Source organism: Astatotilapia calliptera, chromosome 16 (genome assembly GCF_964374335.1).
Source record: "Astatotilapia calliptera chromosome 16, fAstCal68.1, whole genome shotgun sequence".
In the NCBI taxonomy this organism is placed as follows: Eukaryota; Metazoa; Chordata; class Actinopteri; order Cichliformes; family Cichlidae; genus Astatotilapia; species Astatotilapia calliptera.
In genome coordinates, this window is record NC_137437.1 from 649835 (window position 1) to 666917 (window position 17083).

The 17083-nt window shown below is 51.3% G+C and overlaps 2 long non-coding RNA genes across 2 annotated transcripts in view; one reads left to right on the plus strand and one right to left on the minus strand.

Moving 5' to 3' along the window:
* The window catches only part of LOC145421022 (uncharacterized), a 104285-nt gene extending 101596 nt beyond the window's left edge, over positions 1 to 2689 (minus strand). Inside the window, exon 1 of the long non-coding RNA XR_013902284.1 lies at positions 2475 to 2689. This is a non-coding gene — a long non-coding RNA (uncharacterized LOC145421022). The remainder of the gene's footprint in view (positions 1 to 2474) is intronic.
* LOC145421025 (uncharacterized) overlaps positions 1 to 17083 on the plus strand; it is a 353506-nt gene that overhangs the window by 235680 nt on the left and 100743 nt on the right. The window lies entirely within an intron of this gene.

Genomic DNA, 17083 nt, shown 5'->3' on the forward strand with positions numbered 1-17083 from the left:
CCTAAACACCCAGATGACTCCCTGCCTTAATGAAGACAGACATAAAATCTTTCTTTTAACTTTTAACATATGAACACAAAACCAGCAAGATGAAGCAAAGATGAAAACCAGCCTAGAGAAGCTGCAAAGTGATCACCACAATGGTTCTACTCTAAAAAACAGAAGCTTGAAGAAGCCTCAAGCTTGACTGCACATCACTGTCTTTGTTACCTGTTCAGGGTCTGGCTGCTGGGCAGGGGTCTGCATTGACTCACTGCACTGACTGTTTTTTGGCTAGATTTGCATTAGTATACTGTCTCTGTAGATGGTTCAAGGTTCAAGGTCCTTTATTTGTCACATGCATAGTTATACAAGTGAAGTTCTATCAGCAGGATAATGTAGTTGTTTCTGTCCTATACAGAGTTTGCATCATGCACTTGTTTTTTTTTTTTTGTTCATTAAAAGCAAAAGTAAGGTCCATATTGGCACTCATCAGCAGTTATAGACAAGTGCACTATTTTACTCGACACACACACACACTGAAATCAGTGGATTGGAGCACAACTGCGCCGAAATACAACGGCATGTTTGTTTGATTTCTTTTTCTTTTTATTAGGCCAGTGTACAGACAACTAAAGAACCTTTGGAATGTGAGTAATGACATAATTGTCATTTTAATGGAATTACGCACAGTAATGTGTTACATTACTACATTACTAAAAAATGCAATGTGATTACATTAACAATACTTTGTAACATGTTACACCCAACACTGGTTATGGCTAAGATCTTTAGCATTAGTTAATGTAAATTGTGTTATTATTCAGTATAGTCCAAGGAGCTTGCAAAGAAAAGCATCTGGACTTCTTTAAGTTACTTGAAGACGTTTCACCTCTCATCCGAGAAGCTTCTTCAGTTCTAGGGTCAAACAGGAAGTACACAGAGCAGTAGTGGTTTTTGATATAGGCGACACGGGCAGTTGCCCAGGGTGGCATCGTGGTAGGGGGCGGCATCACGGGCATCAGCAAAAAAAAAAGTTGCTCGTACTCATGCTGCCTCGACATCACACCAGTGCATTTTGGGGATGGCATAGGCACCGATTGGTGTTCTTATAGCCTTTTGCGAGGTGCAACTTCTGCTTGTGGCACAGGGAGGAAAGGATGGGGTGGCAGGGGATTCTCTGGCTGGCCGGAGCGGCATCTGATAGCCAACTCGCAAAATAAAACAAAATAAAAACATAATAAAAACAAACCAATAAACATGAAAACACCAGATATTATGATAAAGAATTTATCACCATTGTTTTTTCGAAATTCTATAGGCAAAAAGTGAGCGCGTGCTCGCTGCTGTGCTGAAGTCAAAGTAAACTTTATCATCTCCGCTATATACAGTACAGTATATAGAGAGACAAGACGACAAGACTCCATTTACAGCAGTGCAAGTAAACAAACAATAAATATATGAAGAGTAAGAAAATAAATATACAGTGGGGCAAAAAAGTATTTAGTCAGCCACCGATTGTGCAAGTTCCCCCACCTAAAATGATGACAGAGGTCAGTAATTTGCACCAGAGGTACACTTCAACTGTGAGAGACAGAATGTGAAAAAAAAATCCATGAATCCACATGGTAGGATTTGTAAAGAATTTATTCGTAAATCAGGGTGGTAAATAAGTATTTGGTCAATAACAAAAATACAACTCAATACTTTGTAACATAACCTTTGTTGGCAATAACAGAGGTCAAACGTTTACTATAGGTCTTTACCAGGTTTGCACACACAGTAGCTGGTATTTTGGCCCATTCCTCCATGCAGATCTTCTCGAGAGCAGTGATGTTTTGGGGCTGTCGCCGAGCAACACGGACTTTCAACTCCCGCCACAGATTTTCTATGGGGTTGAGGTCTGGAGACTGGCTAGGCCACTCCAGGACTTTCAAATGCTTCTTACGGAGCCACTCCTTTGTTGCCCGGGCGGTGTGTTTTGGATCATTGTCATGTTGGAAGACCCAGCCGCGTTTCATCTTCAAAGTTCTCACTGATGGAAGGAGGTTTTGGCTCAAAATCTCACGATACATGGCCCCATTCATTCTGTCCTTAACACGGATCAGTCGTCCTGTCCCCTTGGCAGAAAAACAGCCCCATAGCATGATGTTTCCACCCCCATGCTTCACAGTAGGTATGGTGTTCTTGGGATGCAACTCAGTATTCTTCGTCCTCCAAACACGAGTTGAGTTTATACCAAAAAGTTCTACTTTGGTTTCATCTGACCACATGACATTCTCCCAATCCTCTGCTGTATCATCCATGTGCTGTCTGGCAAACTTCAGACGGGCCTGGACATGCACTGGCTTCAGCAGCGGAACACGTCTGGCACTGCGGGATTTGATTCCCTGCCGTTGTAGTGTGTTACTGATGGTGACCTTTGTTACTTTGGTCCCAGCTCTCTGCAGGTCATTCACCAGGTCCCCCCGTGTGGTTCTGGGATCTTTGCTCACCGTTCTCATGATCATTTTGACCCCACGGGATGAGATCTTGCGTGGAGCCCCAGATCGTGGGAGATTATCAGTGGTCTTGTATGTCTTCCATTTTCTGATGATTGCTCCCACAGTTGATTTTTTCACACCAAGCTGCTTGCCTATTGTAGATTCACTCTTCCCAGTCTGGTGCAGGTCTACAATCCTGTTCCTGGTGTCCTTCGAGAGCTCTTTGGTCTTGGCCGTGGCGGAGTTTGGAGTCTGTTTGAGGCTGTGGACAGGTGTCTTTTATACAGATGATGAGTTCAAACAGGTGCCATTCATACAGGTAATGAGTGGGGGACAGAAAAGCGTCTTACAGAAGACGTTACAGGTCTGTGAGAGCCAGAGATTTTCCGTGTTTGAGGTGACCAAATACTTATTTGCCACCCTGATTTACGGATAAATTCTTTACAAATCCTACCATGTGAATTCATGGATTTTTTTCTTCACACTCTGTCTCTCACAGTTGAAGTGTACCTCTGGTGCAAATTACTGACCTCTGTCATCATTTTGGGGGGGGGAACTTGCACAATCTGTGGCTGACTAAATACTTTTTTGCCCCACTGTACATTTTAGTACTAGGGGTAAAGGGATCAATAACAATTTAAAATTTATAATTACAGTTTGATGATTTAAAGTCTCACACACAACCTGTCGAAAAGGGAGGGGGGGGGGGGGGGCTGCTTCCAAATATAGCACTGTGACAAAGTGGGTGAAAGGACCATTTGTCTATATTCTTAGTTAACATTCTTGTTTTGATTTAACCATATTTCACATGTAATCTGCAATAGGCAAACATCTACTATCCCGGGTTTGTTTATGTTTTGCACTTTTACAGATTATATAATATAACATCTTGGTTCAAATCAATTCCTACAAGTTTGTTAAGTTAACATGTTCTTTATTTCAACTGTTAATTTGTATTGTTTAGAACTTACCTTACCTACCTGTCTTGCAGAAACAAAAGGAGGAAATGTAGTTTTACTTCCTGCTTTATACCTTCTGGGTTCATCTGAGGTCACAGGAAGAGACCAAGTGCAGAAGGGGAAGAACTCTTATAATTTAATAAAGTTGATTTTAGAGGGTTTATAAAGAAATAGATTTATTGTTGTGATATGTATTGATTACACCACAGAGTTTGTTGCCAGTAAAGAGGAGTAGTAGAGGTTTGACTATAATCATGTTCATCTTACCTACCTACTGAATGGAATAGTCCAGAGGAGAAATTGTTTGATTAAGTGGACTATTTAAGCAGAAGAACTCAGGTGTTTCAAGAGAAAGGTTCAGGTCAGTGTAGCTGTGTGCAGTTTGACCTTAATTTCTGTTGATTTAAGTTCAGTTATGTTTATTTGAACTGAGTTAATTATAGAGTTGAGTTTCTTATTTGTTTCTTTGTAAATATTATTTGGGTCACAAAATGGTGAATAAATCACTTGCTACACTGGACAGCATCAGTCTCCTGCACTTCTTTGACCGCTTAAGTCAAGTCCTACCACAAGCACATTTAATTTCTAATGTTGTAAATCCAATTCCATTATGTATTCATGATTTGAATTCTGGGTTGTGTGAAATCCCAGAAATAAACCCTAGACAAAGCATATCTGTGAACTAAGGTGTAGAATCAGAATACTTTATTAATCCCTAAGGAAATTATGTGGGTCACAGTTGCTCCAAGAAGAAATGGTAAAAATAGTAACAGTAACAGACTAAACACCAAACAATACTGTGGCGGAGGCGTGGCCCCGGGCGCAGCTGCAGGGGAGGAGTGGAGCGGAAGGCTCATCAGGGCGGCGCTGCGAGGCCGGTAAGAACAGCTGATGTTGTTTATGGACTGATGATGGTCTCCCTCCGCTGTGTTTATAGTGAGACGAGGAGGAGCGGCCGGGAGAGAGATCAGCTGGGCTCGTGAGCTGTCAGACTGTGTGACTGAGTCAGCTGTCAAAACAACAAACACTTGAATAAATGTGGAAGGTGGCTGTACCTACCTGTGTGTGCGTGTGTCTGTGCCTGGTGTATTCCACAAGTGGTGCCGAAACCCAGGAAAGTGCCGGTGGGGAAATGTCCGACCCACAGGCCGCGCCACCCGCCCAGCCTCTGCAATTCTTGGCGCAGATGCTGGCGGAGATGGCGACGATGAGCCGGGATCAGGCGGCCGACCAGCGTGCCCACCTGGCCGCGCTGCGGGAGCAGACGGACCGGCAGACGCAAGTTCTGGAGCGCCTGGTCGGGGCCGCTGCCACGCCGAAGCCCTCGCCACTGTCGGTGGCGGTGCCCCGGATGGGGGACGGGGACGACCCACAGGTTTTTTTGGAGACCTTCCGTGCCACGGCGGAGGCTTGCCAATGGCCGCGGGAGGAGTGGGCTCCGCGGCTGCTCCCCCTGCTGTCCGGGGAGGCACAAACAGCGGCCCTGAGTCTGCCTCCGGCGTCGAGGAGCAGCTTCGCGGACGTGAGCCGGGCGGTGGTGGACAGGCTAGGGCTCACCGCCGAAGACCACCGCCGGCGGTTCCGGGCCTGTCGGCTGGCTACAACGGACCGACCATTCGCCTGGGCCCGGCAGCTGCGCGACGCGGCGGTACGCTGGCTGCAACTGGGAACATCGGAGGGGGAGACGAAGCTGGTGGACAAGGTGGTGCTGGAGCAGTTCACGGAGGGATTGCCAGCGGAGACGGCGAGATGGGTCCGGTGCCACCGGCCCGCAAGCTTGGAGGTAGCGGTGACGCTGGCGGAGGACCACCTTGCCGCTGGAGCAGGGGAACCCGGGGACGCCGGACGGAGGCCGAACAAACAGGCCCCGGTGCCGGCCCCGAGGTGCCGTATGCCGGCACCGGGGCAGGCAGAGCGGCTGCCGGCGCTGAGCCCCACTAACCCTTTCGCGGCGTTGGTGCCGTCCAGGGCAGCCGAGCCAAGTGGAGCCGCCCCCGAGCCACGGAGAGCAGCACAGACGCCGGGGCCGGAGTGTTGGAAGTGCGGGCAGCCGGGGCACCTGAGGAGGGATTGTCCGCTTATGGAAGTGGGGCAGGTGTTTCGTGTTGCTGGTGCCCCAGCACCCTCCCCCGGTCCAGGAGGGACATACAGTATTCCGGTAAGGACTCGAGGGGGTATACGCCAGGCGTTGGTGGACACGGGCTGCACGCAGACCCTCGTACACCAAAGCTTGGTTCGCCCCGGGGCATTGCTGGAGGCAGAATGGGTGGAGGTGAGGTGTGTGCATGGTGACGTTCACAGGTATCCCATAGTGCCGCTGTTATTAAAGTATAAGGGCAAAACGCATAGAGTAACGGCGGCGGTTAGCCCGCGCCTGTCGCACCCCCTGATTCTGGGTACCAATTGGCCGGGGTTTCATCAGCTACTGGGACAGTATGCGGGGGTGCAATCACGACCGGAAGCGGGGTGTAGCGTGTGCGCGGCGTTCAGCAGTGACGCGGGGTCGTCCGACACTGACTCCGGGGGGGAGGAGCCGGCGGGTCCCTCACGGGACGTCCCGCCGGCCCCGGAAGTGTCCCCCATGGGTGATTTCCCACTGGAGCAGTCTCGTGACGGCACCCTACGCTCAGCCTTTGACCAAGTGATGGCTATTGATGGTCACGTGGTGCGCCCTGAGGCCGCGCAGACCTACCCGCGTTTCGTCTTATTAAACGACCGATTATATCGAGTGAGTCGTGACACTCAGACAGAGGAAACACACACCCAGTTGTTGGTGCCGCAGGGCCACCGCTTTTCCAGGCGGCCCACTATAACCCCATGGCAGGGCATATGGGCTATGAGAAAACTCTGGAGCGAATAACGGCCCGATTTTATTGGCCGGGCATCCGAGCGGATGTGCGCCGCTGGTGCGCGTCCTGCCCGGACTGCCAACTTGTTAACCAGCCGGCCATACCGAAGGCGCCGCTGCGCCCTCTCCCCCTCATTGAGGTCCCGTTTGAGCGCATCGGCATGGACCTCATCGGGCCGTTTCACCGGAGTGCACGCGGCTACCGCTTTGTGTTAGTCCTGGTGGATTACGCAACGCGGTACCCGGAAGCAGTTCCGCTGCGCACCATCTCTGCAAAGAGTGTGGCGCAGGCACTGTTTCAGGTCATCTCCCGAGTCGGAATCCCGAAAGAGATACTGACTGACCAGGGCACGTCGTTTATGTCTCGTACACTGCGGGAACTGTACGAATTACTGGGCATTAAATCTATTCGGACCAGCGTCTACCACCCTCAGACTGACGGGCTGGTGGAGCGGCTGAATAAGACTTTAAAGTCCATGATTCGGAAGTTCATTAACGAGGATGAACGCAATTGGGATCACTGGCTAGACCCTCTGTTATTCGCAGTGCGGGAGGTGCCCCAGGCCTCCACGGGATTTTCTCCCTTTGAACTGCTGTTCGGCAGGAGGCCACGTGGGGTGCTCGACCTGATTAAAGAAAGCTGGGAGGACGGTCCGAGCCCCGCCAAAAATGAGATTCAGTACGTGTTGGACCTGAGAGCAAAACTCCACACTTTGGGGAGGTTGTCACGGGAGAATTTGCTCCAGGCTCAGCAGCGTCAGCAACGCCTGTATGACAGAGGGGCTAGGCTCAGGCAATTTTCACCGGGAGATAAAGTGCTTGTGTTACTCCCTACTTCCAGCTCGAAGTTGCTCGCCAAGTGGCAAGGACCCTTTGTGGTCACACGGCGAGTCGGGGACGTGGACTATGAGGTCGCTCGGTCGGACAGGGGAGGAGCCACGCAGATTTATCACCTCAATCTCCTCAAACTGTGGCGAGAGGTTGAAACCACTTTTCTGGTGAGCTTGGTGAAGGAGAGAGATGAGTTGGGGCCTGAGGTGCCAAATTCTATCATTCCCGCCTCCCTCCCTTGTGATGACCATCTCACACAGGCCCAGAGAGCGGATGTTGTCGCGTTGCAACAGCGTTTTGCGGACGTGTTCTCCCCCCTGCCCGGCCGGACGTCCCTCATCGAGCACCATTTCGTGACGCAGCCTGGCGTGACGGTGCGTTCACGGCCCTACAGGCTCCCGGAGCACAAGCGAAAAATCGTGCAGAGGGAATTGGCGGAAATGCTGAGGATGGGAGTAATAGAAGAGTCGCACAGCGCCTGGTGTAGCCCCATCGTTCTGGTGGCGAAGAAGGATGGGTCTATACGGTTCTGTGTCGACTATCGCAGGGTGAACGAAGTGTCACGCTTTGATGCCTACCCCATGCCTCGGGTCGACGAGCTCCTGGACCGGTTAGGCACGGCCCGATTTTTCACGACACTGGACTTAACCAAGGGCTATTGGCAGATTCCCTTGTCTGCCGAGGCCAGGGAGAAAACGGCCTTCTCCACTCCGTACGGTTTGTACCAGTTCGTGACACTTCCGTTTGGCCTGTTCGGGGCCCCGGCCACTTTCCAGCGTCTCATGGACCGGGTACTGCGTCCGCACGCAGCGTATGCTGCCGCCTACCTGGATGACGTGATCATCCACAGCGACACCTGGGCGGAGCATGTGCTGCGGGTGGCCGCGGTCCTGGAGTCCCTGAGGGGGGCGGGGCTCACGGCCAATCCGAAGAAGTGCGCGGTTGGACGGAGGGAGGTGCAGTATCTGGGGTACCACCTGGGGGGCGGGCAGGTGCGTCCACAGGTGGAGAAGACGGCGGCTATCGCATCCTGCCCGCGCCCCAGGACGAAAAAGGAGGTGAGACGGTTCTTGGGGTTGGCGGGTTACTATCGTCGCTTTGTGCCGGGGTTTGCGCAGCTAACCAGCCCCCTGACCGATCTCACTCGAAAGGGTGCCCCGGATCTGGTCCAGTGGACGGGGCCGTGCCAGGCGGCGTTTGTGCAGGTGAAAAAGGCTCTCTGTGGGGAGCCGCTGCTTCACACTCCTAACTTTTCCCTCCCTTTTGTTCTGCAGACTGACGCCTCGGACAGAGGGCTGGGAGCCGTTTTGTCCCAGCAGGTAAGGGGGGCCGACCGCCCTGTCCTATACATCAGCCGGAAGCTAGCAGAGCGCGAGCGCCGGTACAGCACCGTGGAGAAGGAGTGCCTGGCCATCCGGTGGGCGGTCGGCTCCCTGCGCTATTACCTCCTGGGACGCTCATTCACCCTCTGTTCGGACCATGCCCCGCTGCAGTGGCTCCACCGCATGAAGGATGCCAACGCCCGGATCACCCGGTGGTATCTGGCGTTGCAGCCCTTTAAGTTCAAGGTGATCCATAGGCCGGGGGCGCAGATGGCAGTGGCCGATTTCCTCTCTCGCTCGCGGGGGGAGGAGTTGGCTCGGCCGGACGGCTCCCCGGCCTCGAACGGGCGGTGGGGGAGTGTGGCGGAGGCGTGGCCCCGGGCGCAGCTGCAGGGGAGGAGTGGAGCGGAAGGCTCATCAGGGCGGCGCTGCGAGGCCGGTAAGAACAGCTGATGTTGTTTATGGACTGATGATGGTCTCCCTCCGCTGTGTTTATAGTGAGACGAGGAGGAGCGGCCGGGAGAGAGATCAGCTGGGCTCGTGAGCTGTCAGACTGTGTGACTGAGTCAGCTGTCAAAACAACAAACACTTGAATAAATGTGGAAGGTGGCTGTACCTACCTGTGTGTGCGTGTGTCTGTGCCTGGTGTATTCCACAAATACATTATGTTACAGATTTTACACATTTAAGAAATAGCACTAATATATACAGATCACTCAATTATAAATATCAAGGATGAACAGAAAGGATTTTAAATAAATGTCAAGAAAATTGACAAGAATATTACTGAGTAGAAAAGAGTGTGTGCAAAAAGGGTGTAACTATTGCAGTTTTTACAGTGTATTAGATCGAGGAGTTGTACAGGGAGATGACCACGGGCAGGAATGATTTCCTGCGTTGTTCAGTAGCGCTTTTTGGTAATCTCAGTCTCTCACTGAACGTGCTTCTGTGACGCCAGAGAGAGAGAGTTCGCTCAGGGCGCCAAACAGGCTAGGACCGCCACTGGCAAAGATACACAGACCAGAGGAAAAGAGAGAACACGTGGAGAGCACAGACATAACGGGCTGGGGAAAATATGAAATAAAACACAAGGAGGAAAAAGGAGGCATGGGAACTCACAGATACACGGAGGGGGACACAGGGTGTAAAGACACGATGGGAAATCTAAAAAACTAAACTGAACTACCTAGGGACCATGGGATAAATAATGAACAAAATTTAAAAAAAAAAAAAAAAACTAAGAACGCTGGTTCAAAATGACTGGTTCAGGTATACAAAAACATTTTCCTTTAATATTTAGTATATTTCCGTCATTCCATCATATTTTTTTGATGCTCGGTAATCCAGGTAATTAAACTCCAGAAGGCTGACTTTATTTCGAAGCAGCAATTTAACCCTTTAAAGCCGGTTGGAGTGGGCACGCTCTGTTTTGTGTAACTATTTTTAAATCCCGGTAGTACTGCAACCACATAAGCTAGCACAATAATTTTTTTTGCATATGAAACCGGAGTTGTACTTACATCTTATGCCATCAGCTTGTCCTCGGTCACAGTTTCCTTCCACATACAGCTTTGCAAAAACTGAATAAAAAGCACTTGCAGCAACAAAAACATAATATTCTAGAAACACGCTTTGCCGATCCGATCAGCTGTTTGTAACACTTCCTACGTCCATCAGCGTGAACTATCGCATGTCCGCCATGTCCTGCCTGAAACCGGAAGTGACGCCATTTTGCAGAAATGTAGTTTTTTACCATCAGGGCCTTATGAGCCTATAGTGGTGTTTTTAAAAGTTATGTTTGATTTAGAAAAAAAAAAAAAAAAAAAGTTATGTTTGACTTTATGACTTTCTGTGTCGTTTCTGGGATGCTTAGGACTCATATTGCACTGCTGGAAATAGTTTATTTTGATGCATATGCTGGTTTTTTTGCAAATTTACATTATAATATTTATTTTCGTTTTTCCTGCAGTATATAAAAATTGGTGTATCTCAAAAATAAAACTATGAAGACACTCAAAATAAATTTCCTGTGGTGGGAAACTATTTTGTGCAACTTTTTTGTAGTTACAGTTTTGAGGGATAAGCCTCTTAAATTTCTCTAACTAGAAATATATGTTAAAAAAACAAAAAGTATTTTAAATTTTTTTGCAATTTATGTAATTACTATGCACCTAATGCAGACATATTATTAAAATTTGGGCTATAATGGTTGTTGATGTATATCAACTTGAAATGCTCCCAAAAATGGCTCCACAGCATGTAAAAATATAATATAAGCTCTGGTGGACTTGGTTCTATGGTAGGTCCTAAAGGGTTAACAAAACTGTTCTACTACCTTTGTCTGCTGGAAGGTAAGGATGTTGTCCTTAACATGTGTATAACACGTGCCTTTGTACCTAGGGCCATGGAGTCAGCTACTAAGTGAATCGGTGAGAAAACCTTATTTTATTATTAATATGTTCCAATCCAAAGAGGAGCAGACCTGAACACATCACGTCTCATACCAAAATCTCAAAATACCATAATACCCATATTTTAACAAATTTTGTCATATTTAGATTTGATTTATGCAGTGCTTGCTGTGTTGGTTGTTTTTTTTTATTATCATTTTTTGAGCTCCTTCTTTAATAAATATAACCATTTTGTTCTTTGATATTGTATTAATTTTTTTACTCAATGTTTTTTTTTATCATTTGCTTTTTTTGTGATAAAAAAACTGAAGAGAGTGGTAACATCGTACAAGACAATTGTTTTATCTGCCTTCGTAATGACATCTCTCTGTTATGGTCCTGGGTCATTTTGAACCAGCGTTCTTTTTTGCACATGTCGAGGAGCGTGTCAGGTTACATTTCACTGTGTGTTATACTTGTATAACTATGCATGTGACAAATAAAGAACCTTGAACTTTGAACCATCTACAGAGACAGTATACTAATGCAAATCTAGCCAAAAATCAGTCAGTGCAGTGAGTCAATGCAGACCCCTGCCCAGCAGCCAGACCCTGAACAGGTAACAAAGACAGTGATGTGCAGTCAAGCTTGAGGCTTCTTCAAGCTTCTGTTTTTTAGAGTAGAACCATTGTGGTGATCGCTTTGCAGCTTCTCTAGGCTGGTTTTCATCTTTGCTTCATCTTGCTGGTTTTGTGTTCATATGTTAAAAGTTGGAGGGGTGGAGGGGTTTGTGTGTCCCAGGGATCCCAGGGGCTATGTTGTCTGGGGGCTTTTGCCCCCTGGTAGGGTCTCCCATGGCAAATTGGTCCTGGGTGAGGGACGAGACAAAGAGCGATTTAGAAGATCCTTATGAAAAGAACATCGAGGGAACAGTTTACCCTGCCCGGGATAGGGTTACCGGGGCCCCGCCCTGGAGCCAGGCCCGGGGAGGGTGCCCGAGGGCGAGCGTCTGGTGGCCGGGCCTTAGTCCATGGGGCCCGGCCGGGCACAGCCCGAAGAGGAGACATGGGCCCATCCTCCCGCAGGCCCACCACCCGCAGGAGGCGCCATAGGGGTCGGGTGCATTGTGTGCCGGGTGGCGGCCAGGAGCGGAGACCCTGGCAGACTGACCCCCGGCTGCCAAGACTGGCAATAGGGACATGGAATGTCACCTCTGTGGTGGGGAAGGAGCCTGACTTAGTGAGTGAGGTTGAGAGGTACCGGCTAGATATAGTCGGGCTCACCTCTACGCATGGCTTGGGCTCTGGAACCAGTCTCCTGGAGAGGGGCTGGACTCTGTCTCAGTCTGGAGTTGCCCCTGGTGAGAGGCAGCGGGCTGGGGTGGGTATTCTAATAACCTCTCAGCTTGCTGCCGGTACGTTGGGGTTTTTCCCGGTGGATGAGAGGGTTTGTTCCCTGCGCCTTAGGGTCGGGGAACTGGTCCTGACTGTCATCTGCGCTTGTGCGCTGAGTGGCAGTTCGGAGTACACAGCCTTCTTAGAGTCCCTGGGCTAGGGGGTGCTGGAAGGTGCTCCACCTGGAGACTCTGTTGTCCTGCTGGGAGACTTCAGTGCTTATGTGGGTAATGACAGCGAGGCCTGGAGGGGCATGATTGGGAGGAACGGCCTCCCTGATCTGAACCTGAGCGGTGCTTTGTTATTGGACTTCTGTGCTAATCACAGTTTGGCCATAACGAACACCCTGTTCGAACATAAGAGTGTCCATAAGTGCACGTGGCACCAGGACGCTCTAGGCCGTAGGTCAATGATCGATTTTGTAATCGTATTACCAGACCTGCGACCATATGTTCTGGACACTCAGGTAAAGAGAGGGGCTGAGCTGTCAACTGATCACCACCTGGTGGTGAGTTGGATCAGGTGGCGGGGGAGGATGCTGGACAGACCTGGTGCACCTAAACGCGTAGTGAGGGTGTGCTGGGAACATCTAGCAGAGGCCCCAGTCCGCGAGATCTTCAACGCACACCTCCGGCAGAGCTTCAACAGCATTCCGAGGGAGACTGGGGACATTGAGTCCGAATGGACCATGTTCAACGTCTCCATTGCCGAAGCTGCTGCATTGAGCTGCGGCCGTAAGGTGGTTGGTGCCTGCCGTGGTGGTAATCCCCGAACTAAATGGTGGACACCAGAGGTGAAGGGAGCCACCAGGCTGAAGAAGGAGTCCTATCGGGCTTGGTTAGCCTGTGGGACTTCGGAGGCAGCCGACAGGTATCGACAGGCCAAGCGGAATGCGGCTCGGGCAGTGGCTGAAGCAAAAACTCGGGTGTGGGAGGAGTTCGGAGAGGCCATGGAAAAAGACTTTCGGACTGCCTCGAAGAGATTCTGGCAAACCGTCAGGCGTCTCAGGAGGGGAAAGCAGTGCTCTACCTGCACTGTGTATAGTGCTGGCGGAGCGCTGCTGACGTTGACTGAGAAAATTGTCAGGCGGTGGAAGGAATACTTCGAGGACCTCCTTAATCCCACTGACACGTCTTCCGAGGAGGAAGCAGAGTCTGGGGATGAGGGGAATGACCCGCCAATTTCCGGGGGCGAGGTCACTGAGGTAGTTAAACAACTCCTTGGTGGCAGAGCCCCTGGTGTTGATGAGGTCCGCCCCGAGTTCCTGAAGGCACTGGACATTGTAGGGCTGTCCTGGTTGACACGCCTCTGCAATGTTGCATGGAGATCAGGGGCAGTACCCGTGGACTGGCAGACAGGGGTGGTGGTCCCCATCTTTAAGAAGGGGGACCGGAGGGTGTGTTCCAACTACAGAGGGATCACACTCCTCAGCCTCCCTGGGAAAGTCTATGCCAGGGTGCTGGAAAGGAGAGTTCGTCCGCTAGTCGAACCTCGGATACAGGAGGAACAATGCGGTTTTCGTCCTGGTCGCGGAACACTGGACCAGCTCTTTATCCTCTCGAGGATACTTGAGGGTGCATGGGAGTTTGCCCAACCAGTCTACATGTGTTTTGTGGACGTGGAGAAGGCATTCGACCGTGTCCCCCGGGGTGTCCTGTGGGAGGTGTTGCGGGAGTATGGGGTGTCTGGCCCATTGCTACGGGCCATTCGATCCCTATACAACCGTTGCAAGAGCTTGGCTCGCATTGCCGGCAATAAGTCGGACTCGTTTCCAGTGGGTGATGGGCTCCGCCAGGGCTGCCCTTTGTCTCCGGTTCTGTTCATAATTTTTATGGACAGGATTTCTAGGCGCAGCCAAGTGGCGGAGGGCTTTCGCTTTGGTGGCCTCAGAATCTCATCTCTGATTTTTGCGGATGATGTGGTTCTGTTGGCTCCATCGGGTGAGGGCCTCCAGCTCGCACTGGAGAGGTTCGCAGCCGAGTGTGAAGCAGCGGGAATGAGGATCAGCACCTCCAAATCTGAGGCCATGGTTCTCAGCCGGAAAAGGGTGGAGTGCCCACTCCGGGTCGGGGATGAGTTCCTGCCCCAAGTGTGTCTGTGTGTCCACCGTGTCTCACCCGTGTGTTCTCCCTGCTGTCCATCGTCATTCTCCTCTGCTCGTTCTCATTCTCGTTCAGGTTCGTGCTCTGTAGTTTAGTTGTGTCCAGTATAGTTTAGTTTATCTTCGTTTGCCATTTTTTCCCTGTGATGTGTATTAAATAAACCACCGTCACACCTTTACAAGTGCCTGCAAATGGATCCTCCTTTATCATCTCCACAGTAGTAGTGTTTGCTTTTTGTACTTTGTTAATGTTTTATAACAATGTCTTGTTGGATTATTGTGAAACACTTGGGTATGCCTTTGGTTTTAAATGTGCCATATAAATAAAATTGTATTGTATAAAAGTAACTTTTATGTTAACAACAAAAAAGCATCTGATGTCCCAGGACCAAAGCTCAGTAAAAAAATTGGACCAGAATTAAATTCAAAATCCTGCTCCTCACATACAAGGTCTTAAATAATCAGGCCCCATCTTATCTTAATGACCTTGTAGTACCATATCACCCTATTAGAGCACTTCGTGTCACGGCTGCCGGGGCGAGCCGTGTGGAGTTGGACACATAGTCCAAAAAGGCCCAGACGGACAAGTTCAGGGGGCCGACCCGGAGGCCGACAGCACCGGAGGGCAAAACAGTTCAGTTCCGGGGGCCGACCGTGTAAAAGGCAGCGGCAGTGGGGCAGGTCCGGGGGCCGGCCACGCAGTAGGCAGTGGCGTGGAAACAGTTCTGGGGGCCGACCGTGCGGACGGCAACAGCGGCATGAAAGCAGTTCTGGGGGCCGACCGTGCGGACGGCAACAGCGGCGTGAAAGCAGTTCTCGGGGCTGACCGTGCGGACGGCAACAGCGGCGTGAAAGCAGTTCTCGGGGCCGACCGTGCTCATGACAGCGGTGGCGACAATGCAAGTCCAGAGGCCGGCCACGGTGGCGAAGATGCCCAACATGCGGCCTGGCAGATGATCGACGATGTTGAGGCAGCAGCTGGGGACCAGAAGGCTGCGTGGCCCCCGCAGTACCAGGTGAGAAGGAGGCTGGACCAGGCGAGGCAGAAGCAGAGGCTGGACCAGGCGAGGCAGACGCAGAGGCTGGACCAGACGAGGCAGACGCAGAGGCTGGACCAGGCGACGTTGAAGCTGAAGCTGGACCAGGCAAGGGTGAAGCTGAAGCTGGACCAGGCGAGGGTAAAGCTGAAGCTGGACCAGGTGAAGCTGATGAAGCTGATGAGGAGGCTGGACCAGGCGAAGCTGATGAAGCTGATGAGGAGGCTGCTGCGGGCGAGGATGATGAGACTGCAGCTGGCGAGGATGATGAGACTGCAGCTGGCGAGGATGATGAGACTGCAGCTGGCGAGGATGATTAGTCTTGGGGCTGGACGGGCTCCTCGGGCCCTCCAGCTGACGAGGCAAGAAGCTGGCTAGGTTCTCCTGAACCTCCAGCTGACGAGTCTTGGGGCTGGACGGGCTCCTTGGGCCCACCAGCTGACGAGGCAGGAAGCTGGCTAGGTTCTCCTGAACCTCCAGCTGACGAGTCTTGGGGCTGGACGGGCCCCTCGGGCCCTCCAGCTGACGAGGCAGGAAGCTGGCTAGGTTCTCCTGAACCTCCAGCTGACGAGTCTTGAGGCTGGATGGGCCCCTTGGGCCCTCCAGCTGACGAGGCAGGAAGCTGGCTAGGTTCTCCTGAACCTCCAGCTGACGAGTCTTGAGGCTGGACGGGCTCCTCGGGCCCTCCAGCTGACGAGACAGGAAGCTGGGCGGGCTCCTCGGGCCCTCCAGCTGACGAGGCAGGAAGCTGGACGGGCTCCTCGGGCCCCCCAGCGAAGACAGTCTCAGAACCAGCAGGTGCGGGGACCTCTGGCAGAGACAGAACAGAACCAGCAGGTGCGAAGACCTCTGGCAGAGACGGAACAGAACCAGCAGGCGCGGGGACCTCTGGCAGAGACGGAACAGAACCAGCAGGCGCGGGGACCTCTGGCAGGGGCAGAACAGGACCAGCAGGTGCGGAGACCTCTGGCAGTGACAGAACAGAGCCAGCAGGCACAGTGGCCCCTGGCAAACACATAGCAGACTTAAGCTGCCCTGAGCATTGACTCTGCTCAGGCAGTGACAGCCGGGTGCAGTCCTCAGCTGGGTTCCTAGCCTCCAGGGGTCCAGAGTGGGCTGAGGGCTGAAACTCAGCCTCTGGGGAGGCCCTGGAGCGCGTCACAGTCTCTGAACTGGCCAGCTTTTTAGGAATGATTACATTATCATTAGGTTTGTCTCTCTGCTTAGAACAAACTGATGAAACACAGTTCCTTTTAGATTGATTTGACTGAGCTTGTTGTACCGGAGTAGCAAGTGACACAGGATGCAGGGCTAGTGGCTGCTGAACAGGAGGCTGAACTGAGGGTGACTGAAACAATGGTTGGGATGACGACGGTGGTGGAATTGGAGACTGAGCTGGAGGCCGGGCGGCTACCTGAGCTTGAGGCCGGGCGGCTACCTGAGCTTCAGGTTGCAGTTCAAAAGAATAAACAGTCCTGGTATTATCAGAGCTGGTGTTAATTGTCTCTGGGATATATGCCACAGTTTTAGCAGACCCTGGGTTAGCTGACATGGGTTTAACAGGTTCAGAAGAAACAGAAGAACAACAGCCCTTTGCTTTCACTGAAGTCTTAAAAATGCCAACCTGGGAGAGATCGGTTACCACGAAGGTAGGTAAGCTTTGCGAATTAGCTCCCACTGACACACCCCGAACAACCCCAGAAGAAAAAGTCTCAACAGACAACAGGCAACAGGCAGGA